Source organism: Ambystoma mexicanum, chromosome 9 (assembly GCF_040938575.1).
Source record: "Ambystoma mexicanum isolate Mex_15411 chromosome 9, UKY_AmexF1_1, whole genome shotgun sequence".
NCBI classification, from domain to species: Eukaryota; Metazoa; Chordata; class Amphibia; order Caudata; family Ambystomatidae; genus Ambystoma; species Ambystoma mexicanum.
Genome location: NC_090931.1, coordinates 1,505,404,921 through 1,505,422,002, shown reverse-complemented (window position 1 = coordinate 1,505,422,002; position 17,082 = coordinate 1,505,404,921). Strand labels below are relative to the sequence as shown.

Sequence of the window (17,082 nt, the reverse complement as noted above, 5' to 3'; positions counted from 1 at the left end):
CCCTCTCAAAGAGGCTGACCTTATCCTGTCGATGACGAGGAAAATCGTGCAGAGGAGGGGAGGAAATTGCAAGAAATTTCAAGCAGCTGGAGTGATAGCGACTTCATCGCATATTGCTTCAACATAAACAAAGACAGAGCGGGAATGGACTTCCAAAAAGAGGAGAGGAGAAACCAAATCAATCATGAAAACCTGACAAACCGAGTAATGTCCTGGGGGAAAGTGGAATCAGTGCCGAAGGGCTTAGACCCCAAGGAATTACTCCCCCAAGAATCACATTCGATTAAGTTCCTTTCCTTTGGCAAACAGAGCAAAAGACCTAGTGGATCCCGGGAAGAAAGCAGAATTCCTCTAAAGCTTAGATTGCTCACCTTAAATGATGGACTAATCCTGAACCGGATGAGCGTAATGAAGCTTTTTCATTACATTCCAGATTTTGATTTAATTCGTTCAGAGGATATAAGGATTGTGGATTTTGTCAACGAAGAACTAAGCGATTCAGTGATTCTCCATTTGAAATCAAGCACTATTAACTTAACTCTTCTCTGATTGGCTCACCAACTGCTTCCCTAGGGGTTTGACCTGACAGAACTCCCCACAAGGGAAAGCATCTCTAGTAGAGGGCTGCAGTCTCCTCTGCCGCCTAAGCGCACAAACATTTCAGCAACAAGAGTTCCCGGCAATGACTTGGAAGTCGCAGCAAGGATGAACAAATTGGAGCGGCATCTGGAGAAGCTAGCTAGTCTGACGCATAAACGGGAGGGCCCTCTTAAGGTCACCTTTGAAAGCAGGCACTATGGAGCAAGAAATATCTCGCTCATACAAAGGAGGGGAACGTTGGACCCAAGAAACTGCCTGAAGAGTAATGCTAAGGACTCCTCTGAAGTATAACCAGGAGTGTAAGGATTGTCCATAGGCTTCTGGAACAACAGAGGATTTTCCCATCTGACAAAAGATATTGACATTACATCAGGCAAACTGGACATTCTCTGTCTCCAGGAGACTTGTCTCTCAGTGGCACCAGTGTACGACGGATATGGTACTTATATTAATCCTGTTCTATCGGGACAGAAGGGTAGACCCTTGGATGGCCTCCTAATTTTCGTGAAAAATGCTAAAGATTTTGTGTACTTGACTCTAAATGCCCCAACAGGTTTGTGCAGGCAATTTGTTTACAAATTGGAGGGACACACTTGGGTTTTTCTATTTGCCTGCTCATTCTTAACATCTACTAGAACCCAAGAGGGATAGTTTCATTTAGGCTGCTCGGGCCTGTTAAAGCAGTCATCGCTGAAGTCTGCAGCAAAATCCTAATTCATGGCATTTGTGTGGGTGGCAATCTAAATCTGCCCAGCCTTGCCCATGGGGGTCCCGACAGGGAAAGAAGGGCGGCAGTTGTAGTTCCACCAACAAGAGGGTGAGGGCTTGGTTAGACCTAATCGAGGTCTGTGGTCTTTCCATGGTCGAGGGCGTTGACGAAGGGGGCAATCTCCCGGCAATCACTTGGTCCAACAGTATTTTTTCCTCTACATTGGACTAGGTCTTTGTCTGCCCCCTCCTTAGCCAGTTAGTTTCATCCTTGAAAATATATCAGAAAAAGTGCAGCAATCATTCCATCTTAAAACTGTCCGTTAAATTGACGGTCAAATTGAAGCAAAATGAGTTTTGGAAATTTCCTTTAGAGATTTCCAATGGAGCAAATAGGCTAAGACTGGGGAGAGGCGTCGTCCGAGGTCTTCAATCCAAATTTGACGAACTAGGCAGCGAAAAGCTGAACGTGAACTATGTCCATCTCATTTAGAGTAGCGACCAAACCTGCAAAAAACAGGTGTAGCGCCCACCCACACATGTATGATGGTGCAGTAGCCAGAGAAAAGAACACTGAGGAATGATTTAAGAGCACTCAAACAAAGGAAAGGTTAGCAACCAGTAGATTAATTGCTAGGAGAAAACAAAAATATAGGTCCTTGTGGATCAGACTCCCATTGGCTTGCAGCGATCGCTAAAAGCACTGAATGATTACATGAGGGAGAATGGATTGGAAGTCAACCCTATAAAAACCAAGATCCTGACCTTTGGGTGTAGAAGTAAGAGGGGTACATTAGGGTGCAAATGGTTTTCGGACGACGCTCCCTTAGTGGAGGTTCACTCAGTGATATACCTGGGGGCTCTAGTCAACAACAAACTAGGTGATGGTCCTAGATGTCGCTCCCTTAAGAAGAAGTGTTCCATGTTGACGTCACAAGCTATAGTGCTTCATAGGAAGTTTGGCAAAGTTTCATTGGACCCATTAATTGCCTTTTATGAGGGGAAGGTCGCTCCATCTTTGATCTTTGGAGCAGATGGTTTCCTCTCCACATCTCATAAGCTACGGGCATCTCTAGAGGGGACATTCTGGAGAAAGCTTTTAAAGCTGCCAAACCTTGTGCCCACGTCTATAATAAGGTATGAACTTGGGCTTATTTCTTTCTACAGGAACACTGCCTGGCAGGCACTTTCACTGTTTCGCAAATGCCCTTTGGAGCTGACGGCCCTTCCATTTCAAATCCTCGCTCAATTTACAGGCGAAAGAGAACCTAGGGCAGTGGTCTTCAAACTTTTTTGGCCTGGGCCCCCCCTGAGCAATGTTTGGGCAGGCCGGGCCCCCCCAAAAGTGCCAGATGGACAGTATGTAGAAATCGCTATGAACATTTGCGTGCCGTCACCGCACCCTAGTCCCAGTACAGACCCTGGGCTCACCCCACCCCACTCCCACCACTATCCCAGTGCTGCCGCCCATCCTGCTCCCACCACAGTCCCATAACACAAGCATACACACATCCATACACATTTAAATAAAAAATAAATCGCCATAAACGTACCTCGCGTGGTTGCTAAAATGCGCTGCCCGTATGTGCGAGGAGGAGCAGGAGCACCCCATTGCACATACATACATGCAGTGCCCCAACCAGCATTTCCAATGAGCTATGCAAGGCTTGCGAAGCAAAACACCCCCAGCGTTGCATGGCTCAGTGATCATGTGCGGCTGGGGAAATGAACTGTCAAAGGCAAACAGAGTTTCCGTTTGACAGTTCAGCCAACCCAGGAGCACTCCCTCAGCTGGAAAAAGCAGCTGAGGGAGTGCTCAGTGTTTCACTGGGCTGGCTCCTTGGCTCCTCCATAATGGGTGAGGTGGCCAGTGGGTGGACGCCCCCTCACCCATTATGGATGAGCCGGCAGGCTTGGACTGGCAGGTAGGGCAATAGGGCGATGACCATACCAAAAATGCAAAATGCTAATGTAGGCCAGTCAAAATGGGCCACTTTTTTGGCCAATGTGGGCCAGTTTGAGAAGTTACTTCACTATGCAGCTAGTAGTTTTGACCATTGTTGCTGAATAAATATTCTTTCTTTAAATATCACCATTTGTTTACATTTGAACACTGAATATCCATTTGCAACTTCTGGCAATGTTTTCATTGGTGCCTAACACCGTTTTATGGCCCAGTCTGACCATGTGAGCTGCCCTTTCCCATTTCCTCCAATCTAAAAAAAAATAATATGTATATATTTTTTTTTTACATTTCATGCTGGGCTCTGGCGCCCCCCCCTGGGATATGGCCGCACCCCCCTGGGGGGGCGTGCCCCACAGTTTGAAGACCTCTGACCTAGGGTATTAAGTCAATGGATAACCAAATGTCAGGCACTACTAACCTTGTTGGGCTCGCGTAAGGAACGCTTACTGGCTAATCCATGCAAAGTGAAGCGCAAAATCTGGGAGCAAGATTGGCTCAATACTCTTGAGGACAGAAACTCCCATAGGGGGCAAAAGGGACTTTGGAACGAATCAAAGGCCTTTGGTAAGAGACCCCGATACCTAAAGATGTTCCTGTCACCATGGTACAGAGCTCCGTTTATGAGGCTGCGTTTCAACCTGCTCCCCACCAACAAAGTTCTGATGAAATGATGAAATATGCAAAATCCAAAACCAAAATGTGCAGTTTCTGTAATCAGGATGAAGAGGTCAAAATGTTGCGGAATGTTCTGTTGGAATGCAGGGGGTTGACAGAGTGTCTACAAAGTTTTTGGGTGAATGTCCAGTCTCAAAAAGCTGTGCAGTGGCGGATCTTTTCTGGTCGCGTCTCTTGGGTAGAGAAGACTATGGTCTAATTTTCATCTCGCTACAATTTCTAATGGAGGTGCTGCAGGTGAGAGAAGTGTTTGATAAATTGTTTTTCGATGAAATGAGATGATACGGATGTATTCTTTTTTTTATTCCTTTTCTTTCTTGTTTTGTTGGATTTTAAGGAATTTGATAAAAGTTTGTAAGAAACTCCCAAAAAAAGAAAAGAAAAAAAAGAAAATAGAAAAGTATGTCTATAGGTCAGCAGGGGCAACATCTCCAACGTTCCCTTCTTGTGGGGTATAAAATATATATGCCAGTTAGTTGGAATGTTGACTCGTAAGTCTACGGAGATGATCACCTTATCTCTACCTGGCACCTTATAATCCCAGGGTCAAAATAGATTATGCATGTTCCCCTCCACCAGTTTCCTCACAGGCGGATGGGCTTGGGAGGTAAAAGGATGGAAAGTAACTCCCATTTTGTTAGTGGATTCTCTTGAGTTTGTCAGGAGGCTTAGTTTTAAAGAAGGTCTTTTCTATTCTGGTGGGGTTCCCAACATGTTTCAATTGGACCGCATACCACGAATGACACCACATGTAAGGAAAGATTTGGTATCATCATTGAAGACTGACACAAATGAGACTTAGTTCAAGGGTGTTTATTAAATTGTCAAGGGTTGGACAAACGCCTATCTAAACCTAGATCTAAGCATGGGAGCAAGCTACAACCATCAAGTAATAATACCACAGTCCTAGTCGTGTCTGTCAAAATAAAAGGGTCTATGCTAATAAACATATTGCCAATCGTTACTTCTAAATACAAAATGGTGTGGGACGGTAGTGTATGCAAAAAAGGAAAAGTGTTCAAGAAACAATGTATCAGGACAGTTGAGCAGTTGTCTTCCCTTCCCCACAGTTTTAGCACGGGACAAGGCAGCACGCTTGAGTCTTGTGCACACTCTAACTTCCTTGGCACAAGGACACAGTTCAATTGTTCAGCTGGTCTCACACCACTCTGGCAAAGTCTTTAAGAAACAAAAAAAGGATTCTCAAAAAGAAACCTCTCTTGTCAAAACACAGGCTTCCTCCGCCTTGAAACTAAGTTCACTTTACCTGTCAATCACAGACTTCCTTTGTCCGAATACAGGCTTCCTCCGTCTTCAAATAGAAGTTCACTTTACTTGTCAAAACACACAGTATTACCTTCTTTCCCAGTGACTGCTGGTACTTGTAGTTCCTTTTGTTACTCATACAGTTCAATATCTCAGTATCGGAACCTTCTGTGCCAAATTCTCTTTGCCATTCTAAGTCTTTTACTGCAGAGGGTCTGATGTAGCAAACAAAACACAAAAGTTCCTTTCCTTTGTCAAGATTCTCACATTCATAAGTTCACAATTGGTCTCCCTCCTTCGGGCTCGTACCATGGGTCCCTCTCATCCAGTTGCAGACCCCTTTTCTCACAAAGTTCACAATTCACGACTTGGTCTCCCTCATCCAGGTTTGGACCAGGGATCACCCTCATCCGGGCTCACAGCGCTTTTCACACAATGTTTGCAATTTGGTCTCCCTCATTCAGGCTCAGACCATGGATCCCCCCTCTACCGGGCTCAGAACCCTTTTGATTTTCGACTGTGCACAGGATTTTACTTGACCCGTCACAGCACCACTTCGATTTACAATTTTGTACAACTCTTTAATTTTCACTTCTGCCACTTCTCAGCTGGATACCTTACAGAGACCTTTGATTGGGAACACACAGACCACTCTGTCTCACAGCTTTGTTATTTTGGACTACAAGTCCCAGAATGCACATTTGAGGTTTTGTTTCCACTTCTTGTGACTTCTAGTCACAGGGTCTCCATCCTTTACCCTCAGTGATGATATTTTAGCAGGTCCTCAATGGGGATTCAATTGAGGTCAGGGTCCCAGCACCTGCCCCTCAACTACTTGGGTTTCTGGAACTCACCCAGGTAGCAAGTACTGAATACTACCAGAAAAGTGTAGCTGGAGTTTTGGTTCCCTGTGGCACGGCTACACCGCCACACTGTAGCCCTCTTTGTACTGACAGGCTTCAGTTTCTTCGCAGTCCGTTCCCCTTTTGGCTTCCCAAGGTTCTCCCAGCTGCTGACTTCTCCTTCTGGTCTTCACGGTTCCTTCAGCATCACCTACTCGCTCAAAATGCAATTTCTGGCTGCTGCTTTTATACTCCCAACTAGAGTTAATTGAAGTCAGGTGTGAGTAGTTGTCCCTCCCTGCCTGACTCTGCCTGACCTCATTATCGGGACAACATGGAGACTGTCCGTAGGAATCCATTGCCCATTGATCCCGATGGGTAATACTCATGACTCCCATCTGCCTCCTCTTTGTCCCAGTAGTTAGACTTCTTGAATGGAAGTAGGGATTGTGGCAGTTGTAGGTGTTTCTGGAGATCATGGAAAACCCATGTAGGTTTGATTAGGGGATGTCGGGTAGTGGTGTATCAGAATGGGAGGAATACCATGTCTTGCCTAAGGACATGTTTCCCATATTTCCCAAAGATCCCCTACCCAGGTGATCCTCCCTCGCTCATCCGCCCCCAGGGTTGGGATCCAAGAGTGATGGCCCTCCCCTGGCCACCTGAACAAAGGCTCTCCTGTAACTGCCTAGCAGAAACGCCTCCGGTTTCTCACAGGTTGTTGTGTATTGCTTGGCTTTGCAGAAGGAATGTTGTGATGTCATGTGGAGTGTTTATGCCTGAGTGATGGAATGCATGGGTGAATGTTCTAACCTGGTCAGTTAGTCAGCAGAGACCTGGGTGATGGGCTGCGAGTGTCTTTCATTGTCCTATATATAACTTATATGTAACCTGATTGACTGCTATAAAGATGCCTTTGAAGCTGGAAATAAACCTAGCATGTCAACCTAAGAAGGCTGGGAGCTGCTTCGTAACATTGGCAATGAGCTGGTCTTTTAAACAAGAATCCACGCATGAAACAGGAAAGTTTGGTGAACCTGCAGCAGGGGGTGCAGGAGGAAGGTGAAGGACAACACTGCCCCCACAACAAGTAAGGCCCATCACCCAGAGCGGAAAAAGGGGGAGGAGGAAGAAAGTCTCTTATTGGAAGGATGGGCTGCCTTTGTAATGGACCTAGAGCTGGAAGCTATGCCCGGAAATAAAGGAGGAGAAACCTGTCCCAAGTTAAGTTGGCATAGACTTGGTCCCTGGCATATGGCAAAGTAAGGTGCAGGAGCCTGCAGCCTAATTGAATTCTGAATGTATGGGTGGATCTTCAGCAACCCATAGCTTGGAGGGAGTGCTGGGTCATGGGGCAGAGGACTGAGTTAAGCCTTTTTAATCTAAAGGTGAAGATCTGGCTCACAGATCGGAGGGCAGGAGTGTCTCCATACTATTGGGGAGAGGCGATGCCCTTATACAGAGGGAGAGGCTGAGAAGCTGTGCCTGAGAAGCGGCAGGAGAAGCGGTCTTCATATGAAGAAGAGAGGGGTTTTGTACAGAGCTGTGGATGCGCGCATAGAAGCCTGATAAGAGAGCGCATAGGGTTATTACCAACTGACACCATCTGACCAGAGTACGGCTACGTGTTATGAACTCTGTGAAGAGTTTCCATAATACGCGTAGGTACCTCTGAGCCATATGGGAGGGTTGACGGTTCTAGTGGAGGAGCTCCGTGCAGTGCGGCAAAAGTGTAAGGATTGATGACGTAATTGATGTACCGGGTAGGGTTGGCGATCCTTTAGAATGCCGGCGGTGACATGATTTGTCTATGGCACCGCTGGGAATCGGAACTGCTGGGTAACAAAGTCGGCAAGGGTTCTGAGTAAGGCACCCTGGAACGTAGCTGAACGTCTGCATGCTGCCGAGTGCCGTTGAATTGATATGGAAGGGAAAGGTTTGTGAGGGATCTGGACATCCAGATGGTATTGTGGGACATCAAATGTTACGGGTGAGTGTCTTCAGATGGTACTGTGGGACACCAAAAGCTACGTGTGAGTTTCTTCAACGGGAGCAGCTTGTAGTAAGTTGGATTGATTTGGGAGCCGGGAGCTTGTACGATATACAGCAGCAGCTCTGCGTAAAGGGAACAAACTTGGAATGGGGCCGTAAACGTAATGTTTACCAGGCGTGGACATCGCCTTTCATGTCCTAATGGATTTCTGAGACTCAGATTACTGCAATGTATCTTTTTTTTTTTCGTTGTGGAGGCTGAACGTGTAAAGTCAAGAGATTACAATACATGTTTGGGTAAATGGATTTAGGAATGCTCGTGTGTGGAGTATGCCTGTGAGCAGTATGGTGATGTTTGGTGTGGGCTAGATATGACCATTTGAGGATTTGCAGCTTAGGGGTGAGGTTGGCCCACCCATGGACATTTATCCATTCTGAAAATGTTCGTTGTTGGAGTAACAGCAGTTCTCAGTGAGTTCAGCGTGGGTGGTGTATGTTAAATGTAATTCTAACATTTTGAGGACTTTCAGCATTTAGGATTGGATTTAGAAATGTGCTCAAGACATCTATTGTTGAACAGTCTAGGATTAATCTTTTGAGCTTTTGCAGCATTTAGGTCGCTAAATAGTGGCATGGACTTTTAGGATGGGACTTGGATAGGGTCTTATGTCTGCTATTGCCTTATGGTGAATATGACACTTTGGTATACATAAACTAATGCAATTGAACAGTATTATTCATGTTTATGATATATGGTGTTTTAGAAATAGTACATTAATGCGCAGATGTATAGAACATTGCAATGGGATCTGCATATTGTGTTATGTGATGTACGGTTTGGTCTGGTGGGGATGGGTGTGGCTATGAGTGCCTTCATTCCTGGTTGTGGATGGTGCTTACATAGATGATATTAGTGTGGTTTGGCTGATTGTGAGTGTGCCTCGTTGCCATGTGTGACCTACCTAATGCGGTTGCTGAGTGGTACTTTCAGCAATGTATGCAGTAAGGTATGGGCGTGTCTGTGGTAGGGGCGTGCATGGTTTAACGGTCTATTTGGGTTAATGGTGGTAGCTCCACCAGTTCTGTCGGGGTGTAACTGTAATGAGGTCATGCATGGTTATTCCACGTATGGCTGTATGAGGTGGTAGCGCCACCTATTGTCGGAGTGTGACTGAGGTTAGTCATGCAAGGTGATTGGTTTGGTATATGGGTGGTAGCGCCCCCAGCAGGTGTAGGGGTATGTGAGTACGGGTGGTAGCGCCCCCAGTTTTTGGTTTGGGCATGTCTGTAGTATTAGGCATTGCATGGTCAAACATTACCCCGACTTTGTGGTTTACTTTTCACAAATAATTGTCTCTTTTTCTATTCTCTTGCACATGCGGTGCAGCTGTTTTTAGCTGTACTGTGTGCGCTTCCATGACTCTTTTCACCCTCATCAGGGTCCGGTGTGAGACAGTGAGATTAGTTGTTGGACCTGGTGTGCCTGGCCAGTGCATCGGGTATGAGGTGTGTGATAGAGCATCAGAGCACGCGTTGTGTGCCAGCCCTGATGATGTGAGTCGGTGTGATTGGTTTATGTTGGTGTGTGTGGAGATGTGTTGTGTAATGTCTTGTGCTGTTGTTGGAAGAGGGGAGATGTGTTGTGTTACGCTTTGCTGAGTGTGATGTGCAATGTAAGGGGAGGAGATGTGTTGTGTATGGCTTGGCTTTGCAGAAGGAATGTTGTGATGTCATGTGGAGTGTTTATGCCTGAGTGATGGAATGCATGGGTGAATGTTCTAACCTGGTCAGTTGGTCAGCCCTCTGCCTGGGTGAATGGGCTGCCAGCGTCTTTCATTGTCCTATATGTAACTTATATCTAACCTGATTGACTGCTATAAAAGTGCCTATGAAGCTGGAAATAAACCTAGCATGTCAACCTAAGAAGGCTGGGAACTGCTTCGTAACACAGGTACACAAATATTAATTACGCAAAATGTAAGTTAAGCACCACCGAAAAAATAATGTCATACCTCTATATATTGTGTGATGCGGATTTCATTACGATTGGTCAATTTAAACACATGGGGCCTCATTACAAGTCTGCCAGTCCAGAATTAAGGGTGCCGGTTGAAATGTACCAGCACCCATTCCGGACCAGCAGACTACAACAGTGCCTGTCGGGTCCTCTGTGTCCGGCAGGGTCTGCTGGGCGCATCGGCCCCGGTAGGCACAGTTTACACTGAAGCACCGGCACCGTTAGTAACAGTGCTGATGCTTCCGTCCCCCCAATCCCATAGAGTCCTTTTGGACTCTATGGGATTGGGGACTTACGTTTTCCGCCACCTGAGATCACAAGTTACCGGGACTTGTAATGTCCGGGTGACACCGGGATCTCAGGCGGCGGAAACGGTGTTACAGGGTTGGTGACAACCGCCGTAAACCTCATAATGATGCCCATGAAATTGTGAAAGTAACCAATGTCAGGTGTTTTATTCCTGCAACTCCAGCAAAATCCAAGAACTCCATTCCTGGAACTCCAGAAATGCCACCCCTTGCAGCGCAAAACCCTAAATTGTTATGAAATACCACTACAGGAAGTGGCAACTACAGATAACAGTATTGTACAAAAATTATTCTGCAACATTGTGATGTCACGGCAGAGCTTTATGGAATCTATCATCAGTTAAGTCAAAGCCGGGGCATATAGCATTTCTCTGCTGCCTGCATGTCTCCTAAGACCCAAGGAAAGCAGTGAAAGCCCACGGCCACATCAATGTCTGGCTTCACTAACAATGCCAGGCCTGGGATCCTCCCAGTTCCTGAGAACTGTGGCTCCCACTCGGTCAAAGGCTGCTCTTCCTTTATTAGCACAGAAGCCACAGCTCTTGTGAGCGGTTAGCCTTGTGTCTTTTGCACTGTCAGAGAGCCGTGCCATGAGGATAGCTCGGGAGGATAGCTCAAGGGCAACATGCTCGCCTTGGAAGCAAGACGAAATGGAGCAACACAGGCTCGATCCCTAGACCACGCTTAAAAACCTCTGTGTATTAAGTGCGTTATAAATAACCTATCATATCATGAGGAAGGTGGGCCCATGGTGAGGGGCGGATTGCAGGACGCCTGTGGTGAGGGGCGGATTGCAGGACGCCTGTGGTGAGGGGCGGATTGCAGGACGCCTGTGGTGAGGGGCGGATTGCAGGACGCCTGTGGTGAGGGGCGGATTGCAGGACGCCTGTGGTGAGGGACGGATTGCAGGACGCCTGTGGTGAGGGGCGGATTGCAGGACGCCTGTGGTGAGGGGCGGATTGCAGGACGCCTGTGGTGAGGGACGGATTGCAGGACGCCTGTGGTGAGGGATGGCTTACACCTAATGAGGGGGCAGCTAACATATGTTGTTGCATGTGGTATATAGCTCCCTCTTGCATTCCCTCCACCTCATGCAATGTTCTGTTATGTGTCCAATTTATTAAGCGCAAATATATCACTAGCGACGCCATCATCCGCTACCTGACGCTACCTGAAAAGCTGAGCAGCAGGCCATCTCAAGCAAGGTTCCCAAACATATGAATAGAGTTATTTTCAAAAAAAATGCACCCCACCTTTTGTACCATGTTTTAGGTCCATGGGTTGCGCATGGGGGTATAAAAGGGACATGGGGCGTGGGGACACCATAGTTATGCATGGAGAACTGCTCAGGTAGACCAGTGCAATTTAACAGCCGCTAAGCGAGGTGGTGCTGTTGCAAGCTTTTCATCCTGCTTCGGGGCAAATCACTCTTAAATGCTATGAAAGTCTACAGCGTCCAAGCAATCCCAGCTGTCATGTTTGGGGCAGAACTATGGGGCCATATAAAGGTGACAGAGAATACATGAATGGGCCTACCTTAAAGTTCAGCATCTGCTCCTGTTGCCTTGGAATTAGGCATAAGTGAGGCTAAATGTGGGACCCCGGGATTAGGTTGGCTCGCGGATGCCTTGACTGTCTATAGAGAAGGCATCAGTGACGTCATGCAGTCCACTGGGGGAAAGTCACTGCCTTGGTTCAAATATGTTAAGCACATTCTCTGTGAGATAGGCCTACAAGTTTGCATCTGGTGCACTGTCTAAAGCGTTTAATGAATTCTTCTAAACATTGCGTCTGAAAAGAAAAGGTAGACATATGCTACTCCCGCCATTTCTCATCAAAATGCATTTCAGTAAAAACTCTTATTAGGTCTGGGAATGTGCCTTTGCTTCCGCTGCTCTAGACGTGCACAATCCTTATATGCAAAATTCTGTTTAGGCCTTCTGTCCCTTGCCACGTTTCCAGTCCTCTGGGGCACCAGCACAACAACAAAATGCGATAAAGATTCATTGCACTTCCTGTTGACATGTTCTTTATATGAAGGTGCTAGACGCAAATGGCTAAAACCAATTCTTAATTCATTTAGCATCAGAACCAGACGAGAAGCCGCCATGCTATTGAAATCCTATACCGGCATGCCTCTGCTCTTTGCAGTTTCAACACAAATCATCCCTTTCTTTGGAGGAAGGAAGTTGAGGTTAAATGATCATTGTTTTATTATAGTGATTTTATTTTTCCATCTGTGAAACATTGGGCATCCATTGTGATTATCTTTTTGCATAATAGACATTGGACCTCATTACGATTGTGGCGGTAAGGCAACAATGGTGCCGGTAGTGCTACCGGCGCTGTTGTTACCATACCGCCACGTTACGAGTTCTGCTCGCGGATGCCGCACTGCACGCCTGGTCAGACCAGGCGTGCACAGCGGCACCCGCATGCACAACTGGATGGTAGCAACGGTACCGTTCTGAATGGTACCGCTGCTACCATCCTCCCCATTCCCATTGAGCCCTATGGGGGCTCGAATGGGAATGGGGATGTACCGGCTCCGGCTCCCATGCAAGGGGAATTACCGGGCCGCCGAGGTCGGAATGGCTCAGTAATTCATCTTTCGCGGGACTCAGAGCCGGACCCGAATTTGGGGGTAGCCATGCCGGTAAAAACGGCATGGCTACCTCCAACCTCGTAGTGTGGTCCATTCTGTCTTTTTTAACTTGCGATAATTCAGCCATTTTTAAACTTGTATTATGGGACATAATTTAAGTGCTTTTATGATGCAACCCGAAATAAAGCTTGATTGATTGATATATGGGTAACTATCAACTACAGGGTGGTATGCAGTGATTATATTGAATTTAAAAATGACAAATGCAAATTTTCCTAAAATAAATACTGAATGCTAAATATATAGGGGGTGGGGGTAAGGCGATGAAAGGTGTGGGGGTGGTTCGGGGTGGGATTAGAACATGGGTAAAAGGGGGATTTGAGGGGGCCCACACAATTTAAAATAAAGCATTTCAGTATTTTGTTTTTGGTTCGTCACAATCATTATTTCTCAATTCATTACAACACATGCAACCCTACAGGTCATATTGCACCTCAGGATGCTGATTGATACCGTAGACACCTTGAGCTCCACTCTATCAGATTTTACTCTGAACCCCTAGATGGAATGTATCCCCCTAGTTGATAGCTACCTATGGACAATTCAATATTTCTCTCGTAAATTGCCTGCATTAAGATACTCCATCAGATGGTGAAAGTTACAGTCATACTCGCAGTTGCCGATTCATCCATGGGGGTGGGGCCTCGTCTACTAGATGGATGCTCAGTATTGTGGAGTGGAGCATTGCCCCAGAAAGTACATTTTTTTTCTTATGTTTCTTCCGATTGCTGATGGCCCACAAGGGAATATTTAGTTTTATTTATTCATTTTATTTATTTATTTATTTATTTGGTATTTATAATGCGCCTATCCTCAAGTGTTTCGCAAGTATTAAGGATTGGACTGTGCTGAGGTTTCTAGCTCGTGTTTTTTCACTCCTAACATTGACTTCAGGCAAGACACTAATGGCTTCACTCAGAACCACCCAGTGAGTTTGTGAGGGGGAAGTAAAATGAGAATGAATAGCTGTGCACTTAATCTATCATGACGACGTAAACTAATACATAGAACCTCTACTTCTTTCAATAGAGAATGAGCAGCCATTGGAGGATCCACGCTGACGAGAAGTCCTACGTGTGCACGGAATGTGATAAGCACTTTACTTGTACATCACACCTGAGGGTGCATCAGAGATCCCACAAAGGGGAATGGCCATTCAAGTGCTCGGAGTGTGAACAAAACTTCACTTGCAGCTCAAATCTGTATGAGCATCAAAAGATCCATACTGGGGCGAAGGCCTACGAATGCACAGAGTGCAAGAAACATTTTATTAAGCATGCATGTCTCTTCAGGCATCAAACGATTCATACAGGGGGGAAACCATATGTATGCCTTGAGTGCAAGAAAAGCTTCAACCGAGCCACAAATTTGAGTCGCCATCAAAGGACCCATACAGGGGTGAAGCCCTATGAGTGCACAGAGTGCAGCAAGTGCTTCATTGAGTCATCAACCTTGATCAGGCATCAAATGATTCATACAGGGAGAAAACCTCATCAATGTTCAGAGTGCAAGAAATGCTTCAGTCGTGCCTCAGATCTGAATCGCCATTGAAGGACCCATACAGGGGTGAAGCACTACGAGTGCACAGAGTGCAAAAAGTGCTTCATTGAGTCCTCAGCCCTCATCGAGCATCAAAGAATTCATACTGGGAAGAAACCTCATCAGTGCACAGAGTGCAAGAAAAGCTTCTGTCAGGCCTCAGCACTGAACCGCCATCAAAGGATCTATACTGGGGAGAAGCCCTATGAGTGCACAGAGTGCAAGAAAAGATTCAGTAACATCTCAAACATGAGTAGTCATTGCATGGTCCATGCAGGGAGGAAACCAAATGTGTGCCCAGAGTGCAAGAAACGATTCAGTTATTTTTCAGCTCTGATCTTGCATCAAAGGATCCATACTGGAGAGACACCATACAGGTGCACAGAATGCAAGAAAAGCTTCAGCCATTCCTCAAGTCTAAGGAGGCATACAATAATCCATACAGGGGAGAATCCCTACGGGTGCACAGATTGCAACAAAAGCTTTAGTGATTCCTCAAGCCTGAGGAGGCATAAGAAGATCCATATAGGGTAGAAACCCCACCAATGTACAGCGCACAACAGTAGTGTCATTCAGCTCATGGCTATGAGGACCCATCAAAGGATTTGTACAGGGAGAAACCGTAAGAATGCACAGAGTGCAGGTAAAGCACCTGCTGGGACTCTGCTCTGAACAACCATCGAAGAAGGATCCATTCTGGGGGACGTCCTGTGAATTAACAGAGAAACACTTCAGTAACTCCATACTCTGAGGCACCATCACACAATCCATGCAGTGGAATAGTCGTGTGGGTGCACTGTGTGTGGCAAGTACTTCAATGTTGTATAATTCCAGAGATGATGCCAGAGATCACAAACAAGCTGTTTGTGCCAGGGTGGCTGTAACAGTGCTGCACCTTCATAATCAACAATCTACCTGCTCCAGGGGTAGTCCTTTGTGAACAGTGGTTAGTGTCACACAACAGCAGCTAAACGCGAAACCTGAAGGGTTGGAAATGGTGCAGAATGTGCACAGAGGTTAATGGAAGCTGGTTTGCCCCTACCTCTAGTGCAGAAAATTAACCAACAGACCCTCACTCGGAGCTCATTGTACTTTTCGCACACATCAACACAACAGCAACCCTATCTTGCACTTTTGCTCTCTCCCCACTAACCTAACTCGCCCCCTCTTTATGAGATCTTCTAGAGCACCTGGAGAACATGCAAATGGCAGCGGTGTGTCAGAATAATCAGGCTGGTGCATCAATTTAGGGTGATGATCAACAGAGCCATCTTTATTTGTTGTCTTGCAAGTGAAGAAAAAGAGCAACCTACACCTAACTGGAACTGGCTGCACTAACCTGGGAATATCTAAAAGTCAGCTAAACAGAAAACCCCTAAGGGAAATGGGAAGTGGCGTATTAGGGGTGTAACCAATCATATGTAGTTCATGTGTAGTATCCACTGCACGTTATTTGATTTATGTTGTATTCACTTGTGTGTGTTTGTATCATTGGTGTTCTCTGTCAGGTGCCTGGTGCAAATCTCAGTAACACAACATTAAACTCTGATTTTACCTTCTTCCCCGTCACAGAATATTGAAAAACACGCCGCAAACTAGGAGATACTATTCAAGGAGAAAATAAAGACTAATGGTAAGCCTAAATAAAATAAAAAACAGGAGAGGCAGCAAACCAAAAAACGGCCTCTTTTCTGTGGGTTAATTCCTTACATTGAGTTGGAACATGAGTGCAATGAAAGATACAAACACCAACTAAAAAACATAAACTGATGAGGAATTAGTACATGAATAATAACAAAAGTGAAAACTAAATCTGAGAATACTGTTGGCAGGAAAAGTATGGTGAACATCGTACAGATTTTCTTACAAGGCAACGAGAGAATAGAAAATCAGATACTACAAACTCTGCCAGTCTCGTAGCAGATGGTAGGCAGCAACAAAGGCATAATCTAGTGCTAAGAGTAAAGACAGAGCTGGAGATCATGCTTGTCTTATAACTTTTGTGATAAAGGTTTGAATTACTGTATATGCAGTCATTCCAATTCCTCAGGAGGCATTTCAGGACTCAGTGCAAGAATACTTATGCTAGTGTGGTACAAAAAAGATGCCCATGCAATCAAATTACATTACCAAATTCAGTTCAACTATTTCCTTTCATGAAGTCGCATATGACAGCCAAGGGTAGAGGCATTAGGGATGCTGTGGGATGGGGATCAATAATGCCCTTTCTGTGGTGTTGTTTCTTAAGCTAGTATAGTATTACAAACAATAGGGATGCCCCTATATGCGAGCGTGGACTAGGGGCGGGATACAATCTTGAAACAAAAGAACAGTGCCCACGCTCATGACAATGCAAAGTATTGTCACCATTTACACTTATTTCAAAATAAAGTTTTGTGCTCAGAGGTCACAGAACAGAGACTGTCTCAGAGTATAAAGATTATTTAATACAAATAAATAGTGTAATTTTTACTTTTTTCTTTTTTTCTTTCAACACATAAAAA

At 45.7% G+C, this 17,082-nt stretch overlaps 1 pseudogene; it reads left to right on the top strand.

The window, feature by feature from the left end:
• The first annotated feature begins 14,071 nt into the window (after window positions 1-14,071).
• On the top strand, window positions 14,072-15,112 carry LOC138487538 (zinc finger protein ZFP2-like; annotated as a pseudogene).
• Window positions 15,113-17,082: the final 1,970 nt, after the last annotated feature.